The sequence below is a fragment of the Sus scrofa genome, chromosome 15 (genome assembly GCF_054392235.1).
Source record: "Sus scrofa isolate SSC_HxYL_T2T_F1_AM1 chromosome 15, Sscrofa_HxYL_maternal_Yorkshire_Landrace_v2.0, whole genome shotgun sequence".
In the NCBI taxonomy this organism is placed as follows: Eukaryota; Metazoa; Chordata; class Mammalia; order Artiodactyla; family Suidae; genus Sus; species Sus scrofa.
The window spans coordinates 86059314-86077753 of record NC_139397.1 but is presented as its reverse complement, the minus strand read 5'-3'; the positions used below and the strand labels follow the sequence as shown (position 1 = coordinate 86077753).

Below are 18440 nucleotides of genomic sequence, written 5' to 3'. Positions count from 1 at the left end.
ACCCCAAATATTCTTACACAAGACTTATTAGTAGGACACATTTTATGGGCTCAAGCCTTTATTTGAGAACCGATAACCTGTTTGCTAGGTTCTCTGTGTCCTTTGTGGTTTTGCTTGTCATATTTTTCTCTTTATAAGTTACTTTTGTTGTATCTAAACAAAATATTCTGATGAGATCAGATACATTTAGGGTGGTATGTCAATAGACTAAATGAAGTATTCTGAGCAATTTCCTTTCATGGAACTCATATCATGGTCGGAATAACCTTAAGAATAAACTCTCCAGTAAAAAAGCCCATATTCCTACATGAGCAAAGCAACTAAGAAAAAATGAGTAAAGCTGTAAGACTGGGACAAAGGAACTCCACAGCCTATTCCCTTTCTAGAGAGGGGAAGGGAATTCCTGTTGTGGCTCAGTGGTAATGAACCCAACTAGAATCCATGAGGACACCAATTTAATCCCCAGCCCTGCTCAGTGGGTTAAGGATCTGGCTTTACTGTGGCTGTGGTGTAGGCCTACAGCTGCAGCTCTGATTCTACCCCAGCTTGGGAACTTCCATATGCCATTGGTGAGGCCCTAAAAAAAAAAAAAAAAAAAAAAGAAAAAAAAAAAAAAGGCAAGCTCTTTAGAACCAGGAGGTTGCTGAATAGAATGATTTTTCCAAAGAAGCTTAAAATCCAGATTTTTATGAGAACTCTCCCTATTGTTGAATTTTGTCTTCTACTTCAAATTATTTATAATACTAAATAAATCCAACAAAGCATACCTACAGGCAGGATATGGCCAAGGGATTGTGGGCCAGGTGTTTTCTCCTTTTGCCAATGTAACCAGTATTTTTACTAATTAGTGAAAATAAGTTTCATGGAGAGGAAATAAATTGCTTGACTGTATTTGGAGGTACAGCCACACTGGAACTCAGATTTCTTGTCTATTTCTCTGCACTTAATCAACTGCCCATCATTTTTCTATCTCTTTCATTTCAAATCCTTGCATGTGCTACATATTCCCTATATATTTCTGTTTTTACTACTTATACATTGCCAAACTTTAATTGTCTTATATCCTTTTTCTTCCCTTTTTTTTTTTTTTGTGCTATTAATGCTTCCCTTGCCATGGATAACTTGTTACTGATGCTAGTTGATGAGGTATGTAATATTCCCACTTCTGCACTGTTCTGAAATGATTGAAATTTGTAGGAAAATATTATTAATATGATATTTACGTGCCCTTAAGTCCACATGGTTTCAAAGTTCTGAAATATTAAACTATCTTTAATCATAGCCAATAATGATTAGTTAAAGTAAATCCATTCTTAATATTAGTTTTCACCAATTTTATTGGGTTCTACTATCAATCTTTACATACTTATACCAAAAATTATATTATTATATTAGCATTGGGAGAATAGACAAAAGTATAATTCATATATATATTGCATTCTTTATTACTGACATAAAACTTGGTGATATTAGATAAGAGTACAAGTCAAATACATGTGCCTAGAATGAGATCTCCTTGGCCTCATTCTATGAGGCCTCCTTCAATGGAAAATCAGAAAGAAAAAGCAAAATGAAAAATATTTTTAAATAAGATTTCTAAAACCTCACTAAAGAAATGACAGGAGTGGAGTTCCTATCGTGGCTCAGTGATTAACGAATCCGACTAAGAACCATGAGGTTGCAGGTTCTATCCCTGGCCTTGCTCAGTGGGTTAAGGATCCGGTGTTGCTGTGAGTTGTGGTGTAGGATGCAGACGCAGCTCAGATCCCATGTTGCTGTGGCTGTGGCTGTGGCTGTGGCTGGCAGCTACAGCTCCGATTAGACCCCTAGCCTGGGAACCTCCATATGCCGTGGGAGCGGCCCTAGAAAAGGCAAAAAGACAAAAAATAATAATAAAGAAAGAAATGACAGGAGCATAAAATACTTGAAGGGAAACAGATATGCAAACATCTGAGAGAAAACCGAAAGAGGTAAAACATATGAGCTTATTCATAGAGTAGCCAACATCTCCAGCTGCACATTGGAATCACCTGGGAAGCTTAAAAAAGAGCAAAGCTGGCTCCACCTTAGGCCAGTTTAATTAGCTTCTCCGGGCTGAGCTTGGGTATCAGTGTTTATTTAAAAGCTTTGCAAGTATAGTTCAAATACACAGCCATGTTTGAAAACCAAGTGACTGAAGGAAAGCAGAGAAAAACAAGAGAAGCTAATGAAAGCTTGGCTAGGGGAAGTTAAAGACAGCTGAGAAATGACTTTCAAAATAATTTCAAAATTCTAACAAATGAGTGAGTGCAAGTAAAGAGACTACACAAATACTTAACTAGCAAAAAAAAAAAAAAAAAAAAGAAATACATTCAAGTCCATTTTTCCCTTGGTTGAAAAGGCTGGTATTTATTCTATATGTTTAAGCAGTTTTATATTTCAAAGTGTTAATTTCCTATCCTTACCTCTACTTGAAAGTTGACCCAGCTGCTGGTTATGGTATATTTTGCAAATGTGCACACTCAGAAATAAACATCCACGAACTTTAATTTGTACAACCAGAGCTTTTCTTTCTTTTTATTCTTTACCTTATAAATTGCTCTTTTGAAATTAAGTCTTAAAATAAGAGTGTCCATTAAAAGATACTCTTTGAATATCCAGGTCATTCTGCTGCAAGCAAAACATTGATTTCTAATTTTTGAAACTGCAATTGTGGCAGATTTAGAGGAAAGGAAGATCTGTAAACCAACAGATATTTTAAAGCCAAAATTCACTTAAGTGTATTTTCAGAAAGTGGTGTTTCTGAAGAAGAAATGAATTAATCTAATAGCTAAATGGAATTAATAATGAATTGTATTTCCTAAAAGGAATTCCATTACTAAGGTGAGTCAGCCTTTTCAAGTCTTTAAGGACACATCTGCTGAGTTAACACCACAGCTGCTTTTCCATGTTGATTTCCCATAGTCCTTTCCACAACTGGGGAGAGACTGTGGTAGCCTCAAATACAACATTCCTCTACGTACTTCAGGGCTGATTATATTCTAAAGTCTTTCCTCTAGAGAAACATCCTTTAAGATTACTGCTTAACTATGCTTTCTTCTTTACCTCTACCATTCTGTCAACTAGGTCACAAAAATTATCACCATATGTAAAAGACATCTTAAATCTTAGGATGAGAATATCCATATTTTGAAGCAGGAGGCTGGTGCTTACACAGTAAACAGAAGGAATACAATATTATGTTTGAGGCTATGTTTATGATGGATGTCTATGAAATGATGCTTGCGTTCTCAAACTGGGATTAGAGCCTTGGCTTAAAAAAAAAATTACATCCTACCTTTATACACAAAGTGCTTGGGTAATCTACAATAAAAATATAAATAACAAACCAGTAACTGTAACAAAAATGAAAGCCTGAACCAAAAAAAGAAAGTTTTGATTAAGAACCACCTTAAATAATGCAGCCAGTGCAGAGGGCAAAACATTTACTGTTGATATGACCAATCCCTCAACTGAGTGGACTATCTTGATTCTTTGGGGAAAATAATCCCAATTTGTTATTCAAAAGCATGTAGTATATTGTGAAAAGGGAAAGGGTAATGCTTAGGGGTAAATGAAAAGTGGCAGAGCACATCCAAATCATGATGCAGATTTCCATGCAAATTAGCACAAGAGTTAAGACATGCCATGGAAACCACAACAGCAAGCACTCATACATTTGTTAGACTTGTTTTTTACTTGGTATCGCAAAATTGTCCCGAATCACTGTAAGACACAGTTCCTTTAATATCCATTAAATGAACTATATTGGTGCTATGTTTCAAACAACACTCTATGAGATCAAGTTAACCATAAAACAATACTCTTTTTTTAAAACAATGTATATCCCCTAGGAAAGCTAAATTTGGGGAATTTTATAAATAACAACATATTTTCTATTTATTCTCTTAATTTCTTCCTGAATAAAAAAGTTGAAAACAAATGGCATACTTGATGTGGGAAGTCTGAACTTTAAAAAAAAATTGATAAATATTTTATTTTTATGATTTTTAATTGAAGTATATAGTTAATTTACAATGTGTTAGTTTCTGGTTACAGCAAAGTGATTCAGGTACATATATATAATTTTTCATATTATATAGATTATTACAAGATACTGAATATAGTTCCCAGTGCTGTACAGTAGGAACTTATTATCTATTTTATATATAGTAATTTGTATCTACTACCAAATTTATCGCTCCCACCTCCTTCTCCTTTAACCATAAGTTTGTTTTCTGTATCTGTGAAATTCCTAATCATTTTTTTGGTAAATCTAGAAACTTCCCTTAAAAAAAAAGTCTACTATTTTTTAAAAGGGGAAAGACACTTGAAGAATGAGTAAATTTAATACCCAACTTGGCATAGGCAATTTTACCAGGATCCTGACTTATCCATGACCTTGAGGAGTTAGTTTAGGTTGCACACATACAACATTGTAGAAATGCCACAAACCCCAGTTCTGTTCTTCCTAGCATCTTCTCTGTTCAGCTCTTACTTTTCTCCTCATGATTGCTGCCCTCTCTAGCCATTGTCTTATTTGCTAGATTCTAGCGCCAACCTGGGAAGGGCCAGACAGACTATACCTGTCTTGGTTCTAATTAGCAGATTGGTTGCTGCAATCTCTATCTGAAATAAAATTTTGCATCACTTTGATTTTCTCTTATCTGTGGCATTCTGGCTTTCCTTTAAAACAGCATCCTTCCTGCTTTACATGTAGAGAGGCTCCACTATAGGCTCCAGCTACAATAAGTGGCATCATCTACATCTGTTATCGGGGCAGCACACACAGGCCCTTGCTCTGTTTGGTGCCAGTGAGGTGCTAAATGGCTAAAGGGAAAATACAGACTCTCTGGGTCCTGAATTCAGATCCAAGGGATAATATTTTCACTTTTTCTTTACTCCAGAAGACTTTATTTGGGAGGGATTTAACCAAGCAACTGGTCATATCTCACTGAAAATTAGACAAAGTTTTGTCATTTTTTAAAACTGTAATTTGTATAGTATTTCTCAAATGAGAAGATTTTTGATATTACCATTTCATGAATAAATCATATATACAGAATTGAATATCTGAAGTTAGAAAGGATTTGAGGGATAGTTCTTTTCAGCAACCAACCCTTCAGCTCTGCTCTGCTCAAGGCATTGAGTTAACAAAAAACATAGTTTAAATTTGAGCAAGCACATAGTTCGCTAAAGTATTCTGAATATGAAAATAGACTCTAACAAGTATAACGCAGCCAACCTCAGGTAATTAGTTCAATATTCAATGACCTTTTGGTTCAGAGTATAGAGAGACTGTTGTACCCTCACATCATTGTCTCTCAGAGGGATAAATGTTGGAATATACTGAGCACAGAGTCCCAGCACTTTAGAGATTAAAAAAAAAAGCAGTGCAAATGAACTAGTCATCCCCCTCCCCACCACCCCATCTCCCTCTCTGTAACAGATGTGGACACTTAACACCAAAAACACTGAGTATTCAATATATCACAGCAAGTAATATCAAAGGAAGCCTAGAATATGGGTTATCTGAATCACAGGTTTCATTCCCCTCTTTCTATTTTCCTGCCTCTCTTCCTTATCTTTTCATTAAATCTTGTTTTTAAAAAGATTGGACAGGGGATGCTTTCCCATTATGTTACACTGTCTTCTGCAGCACCACCTCAGGGTAGAGCATTATAACCATCCATTTGGGGGGAATGCTTAATAGAGAAGGTGCCCATGTTCTGGCTGGCGAAGGATCACGGAGACAGCCGAACTTCAGCCCCACCTAAATCAGCCTGTGCTCCGGTGGAGTTTACCCTAGTACTGATCTGAAGGCAGACTTTATAGCCTCCCTGTTCTAGGTGGCAGATTTTATAGCCTTCCTGTTCCAGGCTAGCCTAATCTCAATCCTCTGAATTTTAAGCCTCAAAGGAGTGCAGGTAACATGTGGAGAAGTAAGCACCACCATCTTGAAGTAACACAAGCTGTACCTCAAGTTCCCTCAGGTTGCCAAGCGAAAAAGGCAATCGACTCTTAACACTCAGTTATGAAAACAGTGTGCTGTCATTTTGATTACAGTCAGTAAACAGTCTGTGGTTGCCTGGAAAGAAACTGCCTAAAGCACAAGGCACCAGCAAGCAGTAGGAAAGATGTGGCTGAGGGCAACTCTGAGGGCTCTGTATTATGGCTGAAGCAAAACTAATGTATGATAGGAATACTGATCAAAGGTTGTTTATTGGGCTGAGAACTGTTTGCTTTCTGTTCTCCATGATGCCAATTTACTCAAAATAGAAAGCTTCCTATAATTTTGTTACATTCAGAGTTGAAGTGGTTTCTTCTCTAGAAACACATGCATGTACACGTGCACACACACACACAAAATGTTCTTTTTTGTTTCTTTTCTAAAATCCTATGACTTAAGGACAAAGACAACAATCTGACCAAGTAAAACACAAAGATTATCGATCCAAAGAGAGCCTTCCCCTCCCTTTTAGAGCATCTTAGAGGATTGTCCCCTTTTTTAATTCACACATTTGTTTATAGGTTTGATCACTTGATGGAGGGTGAAGGAGTAGGGGGAAAGGTATATACTAGATGAGCACTGGCCAATGTAAATATAATGAGACCCACATATATACTTTGAAAATTTCTAGATGCTAACAAAAAAAGATTTTAGCAAAAGTGTAATTCAGAGTTCCCGTTGTGGTTCAGTGGAAAAAAATGTGATTAGTATCCATGAGGACGCAGGTTCAATCCCTGGCCTCACTCAGTGGGTTAAAGATCTGGCATTGCTGTGAGCTGTGGTATAGGTCACAGATGTGGCTTGGATCCCACGTTGCTGTGGCTGTGGCGTAGGCCAGCAGCTGCAGCTCCGATTTGACCCCTAGCCTCGGAAAGAAAAAAGTGAAATTAAGGGAGTTTGGAAAAAAAAAAAAGGAGTTCCTGTTGTGGCACAGTGGTTAACGAATCTGACTACGAACCATGAGGTTGGGGGTTCTATCCCTGGCCTTGCTCAGTGGGTTAAGATCAGGCGTTGCTGTGAGCTGCGGGGTAGGTCGAAGACATGGCTCGGATCCTGCATTGTTGTGGCTCTGGCGTAGGCTGGCGGCTACAGCTCCGATTAGACCCCTAGCTTGGGAACCTCCATATGCCTCAGGAGCTGCCCCAGAAAAGCCAAAAAAAAAAAAAAAAAAGTTTGGCCTTTTCTCTGGCTAGCTCCTGTGGACCCCTGCACAGAGGAATGGCAAAATTTGCTTTCTCTTTTCCCCAAATCACTCTGACTGGTGGGTGAAAATAGGCTACGTGGAAGCAGGGAAAAGGTTAGGAAGCTATCGCAGGCCTCTGGAAGTACCACTGTAAATCTTTTCAAGCTTCCAGGTTCAGAAGAATTACACCACAAGACAGTAAACAAATGAACAAATGATACTGAAGTCACGATGGTCATCTTGGAGAAATCATAAAAATGAGGGCAGTATGACTGGTACATATATTTCTAACTTAAAAAAAATCCATAAACTTCTGGATTCTATAAGCCAGTACTGTCAACATGTGACTCCTGGGCCAGCATTATCAGCAACCTCTGCGCATTTATTAGCAACACAAAATTTGGGGCTTCATCCACATCTACTGAATCAGCAACTCTGGAGTTGGGTTTGGCAAGCTGTGTTTTAATAAAAGCCCCACAGATGATTCTGATGATAAATTTTAAGGATCACCACTATAAACTTGAATGGGGAAATCAGATGGCCTGAAAGATCCTTTACATTTTTTAGGATACTGGGCTTCCAAGTTCAGTGTTTTCATTATGAAATTAAGTATAGTCCTTGAGATAAATGGTTTATTTATAAGAAGCACAGACTCATGCTGAGAATCACATAAGTCTTTTAGTATTTAGAGAATTTTGACTTTCATTATATCTCACTTCTTTGTAAAGTGGTATGTTATTTTTTTCAAAATCCATGTGCAATAGGCAGGATTAAAGACAGGAAAAATGGAGAAAATGTAGCTGATAAACTTGTTAAAAGACTGTGGATTAATGAAGTTACTGTTTTAGAATGTATATTTAGCTCTGAGCCTCCTGGGCTCAACATTTTTTGAGTAAAGGCAGAAATGAATTTTATACAACTCAAAGAAATCCCAGATTTTAAGTTAACACAGCCCCCCCATGAAGCCTTCTAATGGTCAAATTTGATCCAGGAGAATCTCTGGAGTACCCAGAGAAGTAGCTGTATGGCTTGTTTCCTAAATAAGCTTCTAGTATTTCACTTCATAGTATCTTGGTGATTTGACCATTCGAAGTTGATAAGGGCCTCAAGTTTTAAAACCAAATGAACACTGGTAGAATAGGGCTATTACAGACATTGAAGAGCCAATCAGTGATCCTATCCAGATGGAAGGCTGCCTCATCCCCATGGGGAAACACTGCCAGGGACCTGCTGGCAAAATCTGTGAGTTCCTCCGTGAGCAGCTTTGGATTTGCTTCAGCCCTTGCACAAAGCTGAGTCCCTAGAGTTTTACAGCTTAATGCTTGTCAGAAATGGTTTTGATCTGGAAAATTCTGAAGCAGGTACATCATGTTGTCAGCATAAAGGAAGATAAAAAATGGATTGTAATAAAAGAAAATAGCAAAAGTGGCTAAAAATAGTTAAAGGATAAACTAAAGAGGAAAAGTGATGGTTAAAAACAATGGAGCTGGATAAGGCAAAAACTGAATAAACAACTGGACTAGAAAATATTAAAGGATAAATCAATTGTTAGGATAAACATTATAAAAGGAAATATAAACAAACTTGTCTATAGAAAATTCAATTGCTGGTATTAGCATTAAGATTAATAACATTAACAGTGAAAATAGAAATGGTTAAGAAAATAAAATTAAAGTAACTTTATCCAAAGTTTCTCAGCTGATGACACCTATTTTCAGGGTAAAGATTCTGTCATGCTCTTTGAAATACTACTTCCTCATTTGTGGTATGAAGAACTTCTTAATTTCCAAACCATTAAAATTCTATTAAGGTAATTTCAAAAACAGGCTATCCATTTTGGGGGGGAGTCTCCAGGTCTAATACTTGTAAAATAATCTGAAAGTATAGTTCCTGAATCATCTTATGTCATCACCATCTTAATGGAATTTACTGAGTTTAACTAATTTTAGCCATACGTAAAAATCTTATTTGATTAAATCCTATATGGGTCTTTTGTGAAATTAAATTTAAGACATCTGTTTAAGCATGTTACTTAAAAACTTCTTCCCTCAGTTTAGCTTTTGGAGAAAATTTGTCTTTTTATAAACAGCTTTTAAGAATTGTTTTTTATTTCCTAAAATAAAATCAAATACATGTGACCCAGTGTACTTCCACTTTTTCTTACCTACTGGAAACATTAGCTAAATTCCAGCCTGGATTGTATAAAGAACGCTTCATCTAGTCATAGTAATCTCAACTCTTTTTCCTTCAGAATAATGTTCTCAAATTGTAATCCGTGTACCACCTCCACCAAATACACTTAAGGAATTTATTTAAAATGCGGATTCCCTAGGCCTTGCTCCAGATCAACTTTTTCAGAATCTCCAAAGATTTAACCTAGAAATTTATAGCTTTAAAAGGTAATCCAAGTGATTCTTATGCTCACTAAATTTCAGATCCGATTTAAAGAATCCTCACTCTCTTCTTAATTCAAGTAGTCTAATTTTATTTCATGATTAATCTGTAAGTCATGGTCTACTTTGAAAGATTAATGAGATAAGGATCTTATTAAGACTTAAGATCTCATATCACAACTGCAAGTATGATGCCTAAATTGGAGCCATATGCAGAAATCACTACTCAGCCCCATGTGTATTTGATACTGAAAAAAAATCTCTCTTATGTGGATCCCAGGCCAGGAGACATATTTTCTCTTATCTGTGAATCAGTGATTTTTCACAACAAGTGGGAGGGAGAGAGAGAGCTCAAGCAAATCAGAACCTTCTGATATGCTTTCTCAAACTCTATTCTTCTGTTCCTCCTTAACTTCTTAATTCCTCTTTGATATTCAGCCCTCCCCACCTCATCCTCCTCCATGTTTCCAGAGAAAAGACTGCAAATAATTTAGAATATCTAAATTGATATTTGGCTATTTAACATCATGCCAATTATATGTCAGGTTGGAGACAAACACATTTAAAACCCAGTTACTTATGTGCTGTGAAGGAAAGAAGAAGTAGCATTTATTAAACGTGGCTGTAAAGTAGAGGGAACTGTCATTTATTAAGGACTATAAATTTATTTAACAATTCAGTACTTCAGGCTCTGATGCATGGGTCTGTCTGGTGGGTATTATTAAAGTAATAATAACTACAATACTATTACGGCAAGTGTTGTTACTTCTACTAATACTAAAACCTCCAGTTTTTATGGAAAACATACTTTATACCAGCTAGTGTACAAGTGACTTTGCATGCATGTGTGTGTGCATAAAATCATTAAATTCTAACAAAACCCACTTCACTGGGTATTACAATCCCCATTAACAGATGGGAAACTAAAAATTGGATTGTTAGATAAAACATTCAAGGTCACACAATTAGCAGATGGCGGAGCCAGGTCTGTGTTGCTATCAAGTGAAAGGTAAGAGAGGAGAGGCAGAGGCTAGATCACAAAGGTACCTGCAGACTTTGCTGAAGTGACTATAAGTCACTGATAGCCATTGACAAATTTTAATAAGGGTAATATATATGTTTTAGAAAGATCACTCTGATGACAGATGAGAGAAAAGACTGGTAGCTTGGGAGTGAGTTTTCATCTAGAGACAAAGATTTTAAAAGACTATGTATTAAATAAAAAGGTGACATTTAATGGTTTTTTGTCATAGTAAATTGTAAGAGGAGATTTATTAGTGAGCACCCAGACCAGTTTGACTTATGAATTTTGTATAAGTGAACTGAAATATTCTTTAAATACTATTTGCTGATTTAAAAATTACATATATTGTCCTTTGAAATGATTCTCAGTTTAACTGGCTTTAGCCATTGCTAATGGTTATATCTGGAAAGAATATGACATCAGATTGTTGTATATTATGCCTTGGTTTAACATGCTACTTTTCCCACCTCTGCTTATCTAAAATTTATTCTTAGAAGCCACCAAATAAGGATTAATGATTTTATCTTAGACAATCAAATGGAGTTTTAGGTGGAGAGGAAAAGGAGCTGAAAAGGAACTAGAATAATAACCCACATGTGTACCACATGTTCCACTAGTCTACCTCTTCAATCTTTGTGGTATTTGAAGAAAAGAAACAAAGGGGAAGTAAAGAAGGGGAAGAAGGGAAGGAAGTAGGCAGTGGACAACAGAAGATGCTCTGGAGCTGTAGCCTGCCTGCAGAAGTAACTGAATCAAGGCTGTCAAAGAAGAAAAGTGAGCTCCATGCCCACCCCAGTATCCTGACAGTGGTTCCTGGCCTCATCCTTCCTGGAGCACAAAAGGGCATGCTGCTTACAAGGGTCAAACAATCTGCTTTGCATCAATCCTGCTTTCTTGATCTAGGACTATACGTTAAAAAAAATACAAAAACCCAGACCCAGAACTAGAGCACTTGCATCAATCCATATGCCAAAGATGCTGGATTCACTTCACCTGTGTTCTCTTTCTATACAGATCATGGAGCAAGAAAGCTGATGCCAAGCCACATCAGAGTTCATCAGGGATGAGATACCTGTCAAGAATTTGTGGCAGAGTAGCTTACTGGAATAAAAACACAGAATCGCTTGTAAGGATAGTATAAGAACAAATGAAATAACTCCCAGAAGTGGCCTGGAGCTTTTCCAGAAAAAAAGGTGCTGTGATTACCTAAGGTATCTAAACAGCTAGTAGGTATATTTGTGTTCATGGAAAGTAAACTAAAATCTTTATTAGCTAATAAAAACAGCTGTTTCAGGACAAAAATGCAAAAGAGGATTTCCTGCCTTCTTGCTAGTTTGTTCCTCCAAAGAGGCAAACACTTAGAAATGAGGCAGAGATGACTTCAGAGAGTGGAATGATGACAAAGGCTATTGGTGTAAGAAAGAGAAACTAACCCAACTTTTTATTTCTTTTTCTTTCAAGAGAGACAGTCATCCTATGTATTTAGTAAATTACCCAAAATTGTATTTACTTGAATTTTATTATATTTATTTGGTAATTGGACCCATAGCTCAGCTGTCTGTTCAGGGTAAAGGACATCCAAATATGTGGTCAGTGTATGGTAGTAAACTGGTTTCTGAACTGGCCAGGTTTTTAAACTTACTGAAGAGTGTTTGTTTGATGTATCAGCTGCAACTCACTAAAAAAGCTGCCTAAAATTATCTAAGTCAAGAAGGATGTTTATTGAACATAACAAGCAGTGCAGAGGTTGTTTGGGTCCAAGAGCTGAATGATCCATCAAGAGCCCAGGGGCAGATCTATCTCTGTGATCTGCCACCCTCAGTGTGTGTTTTTTGCCCTCACAATGGCATCCCTTCTGGTCGTAAGTGACTGCAGTAGTGCCATATATCATACCCGGATGTAATAATGTCCAGGGGACAGAGAATTCTGTCTCCTCCTCAGTCTCTTATGACTGAAGAAATCTTTTACAGACATCCACTTGGCAGACTTACCCTCACTTTTATTGGCCAGAATTCAACTAAATGCCTACTCCTTAACCAATGATTGGCAAAATCTTCAAAGAGGTATCGAAGTTGGATGGATATTGGGGCACTGAACACAAAATTTACTTTAGTTTGCAAACACAGAGTGGAAAAAAATTCAGTAGCTGATAAAAACAATGATGCTGATTTGTCTGTTACAATGTTGGCTCAATTGTCATTATTAGTTAGCAGGTGTCCCTTTGAGCTTACAGCAATCTGATAAAGACAAAGTCACAGGGGACATCATCTCCTAGAAGGTAATTATCATTTCCAAGATAAAAATTGTTTTGAAGACAGAGATGAAGATATGCTTTCATACTCGGCTATTTTTTTTTCAGAGGCATGGCATTGCGTCCAGGTAGAGAAAGACAAAAATAGATTATTTTATTAAATCATTAGTAAATGAATAGAAATATCTGTGTATGAGATAATCATGTATTTACCTAATAGGGAAAGATGGTAGAGAAAGTCTAGATTTCTCTTGTATTTGGCCATGGCATAGTGATATCCATTCTATAGAGTTACTTTCTCAATACATTTGTCCAAACCAATAGTAATGCTGAATTCCTTGACATCACACTAAGAGTAAAAGGTACATTACATAGAAGAGAAAGCTAGCCTATGCTTTTAATTTACCTTCAAATAACTACACAGTGCTTAACATACATGTTAGCAGGTATCTATTAGATGTGAGGTTTAATTTTATTAGTTCATTCCTGTTTGTTTTGTCTTCTACATTAAAACAAAGGTGAGGATACACTGCTGTATTTCTTAGGTTGCATCATCCCATTCCTAACAGGGGGCTCTAAACATAATAACCTCCTAGTAAGTAAGTTGACTCATCCTAATTCCGTTTCTGAAAACATGAACTCAAATTCTTCTCATTTTGCAGGCTTGGGACCCATGCTATTTCCTGAACTATCTAGGTTCAAATCCTGGCTCCTTATTACTTTTCTAAGTTATTACTTGGACAAGTTATCCAAACTGCCTGCACCTAGGTTTTTTGATCGGTAAAATGGGAATAATAATACTAATAATCCCATAAGGTTATTATGATAATTAAATTAGTTGGTATGCATAAGTTACAAGACAGAGTCTCTGAGACATAGTATTATTCAACAGTTTTATCTATTATTACTATTTAACCCTCAAAGCCACCTGGTTAGGTAGCACACCAATGATGTATTATTTCAAAAAATAATGAAAAACTTTTAAAACATGGAAAATAATATTTTATTTTGCCTTGGAGAGTATCCTGTGGTTATTATTGTAATGTGTTGAAGGCTGTGTGTATGCTTTTGTATATATGCTCTTGTTCACACATGCTACCTGAGGATATATAGTATGCTGGATGATCATTACCTCTAAATGAAAATTCTTTTGTGAAAAATTAGTAACTTTCATCAATAGGACAGTAGTTAATTGGTCCATTTTATCTTTTAGATTATGCCTTTCCTTTAATAATCTCTTCTGTTGATATCAAGAAAATACAGACAGAATCCTTTTCTCAGTAATGGATCCAGCCTTTCCCTGGCAACTTGCTTTCTTGTCGTTAAGAACAAGAAAATACATTTGGATATGTTTTTTTTCCCCTGATCTCTCAAGTTGTATGACACAAAGCAACTTTCCATGCTTGAAGATGGCAAATTTATAGCCTCTGACATAATTTTGTTTCCATGGGAACAGACCAAAACTAATTCATTTTGTCTGTAACATAATTATAAAAATCCCTCCAGAGAGAAAGAGAGAGGGACTATTGATACTAATAGGTTATAGACCAATACAATTCACCAAACTGCCTTCTATTCTGGAAAATAAGGCAAGACAAGAATTCACAGGTTATATGTCTAATTAAAAAAAAAAAAGCATATCCCAAATATTTACTATGCCATTTTTCTTAGATTCTAAGAAATACAAAATAGGACAAACTAATTCTAGGAAATTTTAATTTACCTTCTATTCTAAACTATTCTAAGAAATACAAAACAATACAAACTAATACAAAACAATTATTAGTTTTGTACTCTTTGTATTTGTTGGTTTCATATATCTTCAGCAGTTTATGTTAGTATCATAGCATACAGATATGAATTTGGAAAACTGAACCAAGCTATACAAATTTATTTTCCTGTAGTTATTTATACATAAGTGAGATCTTTTATAAAGTCACATAATAATAAAATTCAAGATTAAAATGTTAAAAATAATGGGAAAAGTCAGACAAGAATAGAATGTGTGGAAAATGTTTTGCCTCAAGGCATAATTTGTTTTTGGCAATAGACATTTCAGTGAAGATTACTTAGCTTCCTGCTCTTGTTCATTTATTTTAAAGGCAGGAAGTTGGACTAACTGTCAAACCCAATGCATGCCTTTTAATTAGCATCTTGGAAATTCCTCTGTTGGCATCTTTATAACTGTTCTGATTTCATTGTCTAATGTCCTCTGGTTCCCTCTCCTTAAAAATTGTCAGTCACAAGAGTCCTGCCTCTTCATCTTTCTTTTCTTGGCCACTCCCACAGCATGTGGAAGTTCCTGGGCAGGGATAGAACCCACACCACAGCAATGACCTGAGCCAATGTAGTAACAATGCCAGATCCTTAACCTGCTGTGCCACAAGGGAACTTCAGTCTTTCCAATTTTTCCATGAATAATATAATGCATATTCTTCAACTGGTAATTTCCTTAATCAACATTTTCCTAGCCCAGACAGCTTTCTTGAGTCTCAGGCCCATATTTTAATCACACATCCAATGGTTTCACAGGCATCTCAAACTAAATAAAACTCAAACAGGATTTATTATTGTGCCCTACAAACCTTCTCCATTTCTCAGTTGGGTTAGTTGGAATTTGTGGCTTAAACCAGAAATCTGAAAAATGAAATTAACCCTATAACTCTTCTTTAACCTTCAAATCAAGTCATCACAAAATCTCATTGGTTTTCTCCCTCCTAATTATGCCTTGAGCACATGGTTTGTTTTCTCCCTGACTATTGATGGCCAGCTCTCTCCCAGGCACTTGCTGACCTCTAGATGAGTTTCCTCATTTAAAGGTATATTAACTCTATGAAGTATATGCTATCATTGCTATATTAACTTTATGTAGATAAACAACTTGAAGATTATAAAGGTTTAAAAAAAAAAAACTGTTCAGGGTCACATTACTAGAACATAGCAGAGCCAGGGCTTTAATATAGTTCTGATTGTCAACTCCATGCCAAAGTAATAGAGCTACTGTCAAATTCTCTTGCCTTCTGCCTTGACTACTGGTGTCTACCTACTTTCTTCTAAAGAAGCTTTTCTCAAAGGGTGGTTGGTATTCCTGAGTCCCTTTCAGAGGGGCTGTTAGGTCTAAACTATGTTCTTAACAATACCAAGGTATGGTTTGTCTTTTTTCACTGTTTTGACATTTAAATTGATAATGCTTAAATCATGGGGATAAAACTGCTAATGCCCGAATAGGAATCCAGGTAGTGGCATCAAACTGTAGGAGGAGTGTCTTTATTTTCTTCACTATCACTTTCAGTAAGAAAAAAAAAAAGCCAGTTCACATAAGTACATCTTTGATGAAGCAGTAAATACTATTTATTTTATTAAATCTTGACCCTAAAGAGCACATATTTTTTAATATTCTCTATTATGAAAGGAGAAGAATACATAAAACACCTCTGCTGCATTCTGGTTGTTTCAAAGAAAAGCACTTGTCTGACTGCATCAGTCAGGAGCTGAATACACCACTTTTTTTTTTCATGGAACACCATTTTCACTAGAAAGAAAGAACTGACAATCTATGGTTATTCAGACTTGGATATTTGGCAGATATTTTCTCAAAAATGAACAAAGGAAAAACCTTGTCATTTCAGAAATAGCAAATGACAGCATTTGTTGTCAAAGTTAAAATTGGAGTTTTCAAGTGGAAATTGGGATTTTGGAAAACTTTTACCTGACATTGGGAGCTGGCAGCCTTCCAATACATTATGAATTTTCTCAAGAGATCAATGGTGATATTAACAACTGTGACTTTTGAATGTTATACCATAAAAATTTGTCCAAATTTTGAAAATATGCATAGTAAGGTGCTGATATTTTCCAAATGATCCATGCACGATGGTACAAAAATCCATCCAAAGGGCAAGGTCAAGCAAAAGTTCCCTGCTAAGATTTCAGATTCCATATTGAAACTCATTTAAGAAACTACAGTTTGTATAGTTGTAGTTTGTATCAAAGAAGAATATTCACAATTGACGAAAAAGGTGAGAATTTTCTTCATGTACTTTAACCAAAACAACATTTCTTCAAGGGAGTGAACTGTGAAGCAGATGTGAGACTCTAACTGTATTCCATCAAGCCAGACAATAAAGAGGTTTGCCCAGATGTAATACAAGTTCATTATTCTTACTAATTCTTTTCATTTGGGAAAATATAATTATTTTCATTAAAAATCTGTTTTATATGTAAACATACAAGTGCTTATTATGAAGTTAATTAATACATGTTTTTAATTTTCTATTTTAATTTTTAATGGTAAATATGGAGCGATAAGTCCCCCTAAAGCAAAAGCTCTTTGAGGTCATCTGTAGTTTTAAGAGTATTAAAGGATCCTAAAACTAAAATTTTTAAAAACTATTGCTCGAGGACCTTTCCCTACCTGTCTACCCTTCATACTGCCACCATCTTTCCTATCTTCAAAACAATTGTGCCAGTCCCCACCCAAAGGTTACCTAGTGTGCTGAATGAGACCTCTGGTGATCTATATCTGCCTAAATTTCCATTCCTTTCTTTTACCACTTCCTTTTGGGCAGGTTGCTGCCTACCTAAAATGAACTGCTTATGATTCCTTCCAAACAATCCATGTTCTCTTTTATTTCTGCATTAACATACATGCTGCCTCCCTGCCTACCCCTAGCAAGTCTATAATGATATGTCTTCCTACCAACCCTCCCCCATTTACCACCATCACAGCTAGTTGGTCAAATACTACCCCAATATCACTTCATCAGGAAAATTTCCCTGAACAATACCCTCCGTCGGCAGAATAAATTGCTCCCATTTATGGACCTCAGAAAATAACCAGCTATATATAATTATTTCTATAAAAATCTTTCTCTCCCAGTGAACTATCAGTTCCTTAAGGGCAGAGACAATGGATACCTAGTCCAACCATAGTGTTGGTACATAATAGTCCCTCAATAAATATCTTCTGAATAAATGATCCTAAGTTTCCTTCTATGTTTGAAATTCTGTTGTCCATCCCTATAATAGGATATTTTGAATCATAGTCTTTCTTGGTTAACAGAAGGATGCATTTGTTTTATTCACACATATTTATATACAGAGACAATTTAGTTTTTAATCAAAGAGATATCTCCTCAGATCTTTTACCTCTTTTTGTCCTGGCAAGGACAATTCTGGAGAAAATTTGGTATGTTAAATTAGATATGTTTTAATAAATTATAATGCAATATATTCATTAAAAATATATATTCCACACCAAGGCATCAGTAGGGATTAATTTTTTAAAGTCTAATAGAAATAAAAAATTATGTAAGAGCTCTGTATAATAAGCTCACAAAGAACAAGAAAAAAGAGGAAAATGATTAAAATAAAACTGCCAAAGAATTATGAGAGGTTTCTAAACAGCAATGCAATAGATGAAGCCCTGAGAAACTCTGTTCACTATAATCTTTAATGTGTCAGCCTATCCGAATATTGAACAAACCCTAGTTCCCCTTGCAGATAAAAAGCTGAGAGTTTGGAGCTGGCCTGTCTTCTCAGGATTTAGAGACAGCAGCGAT

The 18440-nt window shown here is 36.0% G+C and overlaps 2 protein-coding genes across 41 annotated transcripts in view; both read left to right on the top strand.

The window, feature by feature from the left end:
- The window catches only part of TTC21B (tetratricopeptide repeat domain 21B), an 875896-nt gene that overhangs the window by 693053 nt on the left and 164403 nt on the right, over nucleotides 1–18440 (top strand). The gene's annotated exons all lie outside the window — the stretch shown is intronic.
- Nucleotides 1–18440, top strand: part of SCN3A (sodium voltage-gated channel alpha subunit 3) — a 106834-nt gene that overhangs the window by 5020 nt on the left and 83374 nt on the right. For 15 of the 40 annotated variants that reach the window (XM_084999315.1, XM_084999308.1, XM_084999302.1 and 12 more), the window contains exon 2: nucleotides 11643–11821. The exons of 10 other annotated variants lie outside the window; for them this stretch is intronic. The gene's annotated coding sequence lies outside the window, so the exon portion shown is untranslated. Of the gene's footprint in view, nucleotides 1–11642; nucleotides 11840–18440 lie in introns of all 40 variants that reach the window. 15 more of the 40 variants (XM_084999313.1, XM_084999318.1, XM_084999306.1 and 12 more) reach the window with 1 other exon arrangement.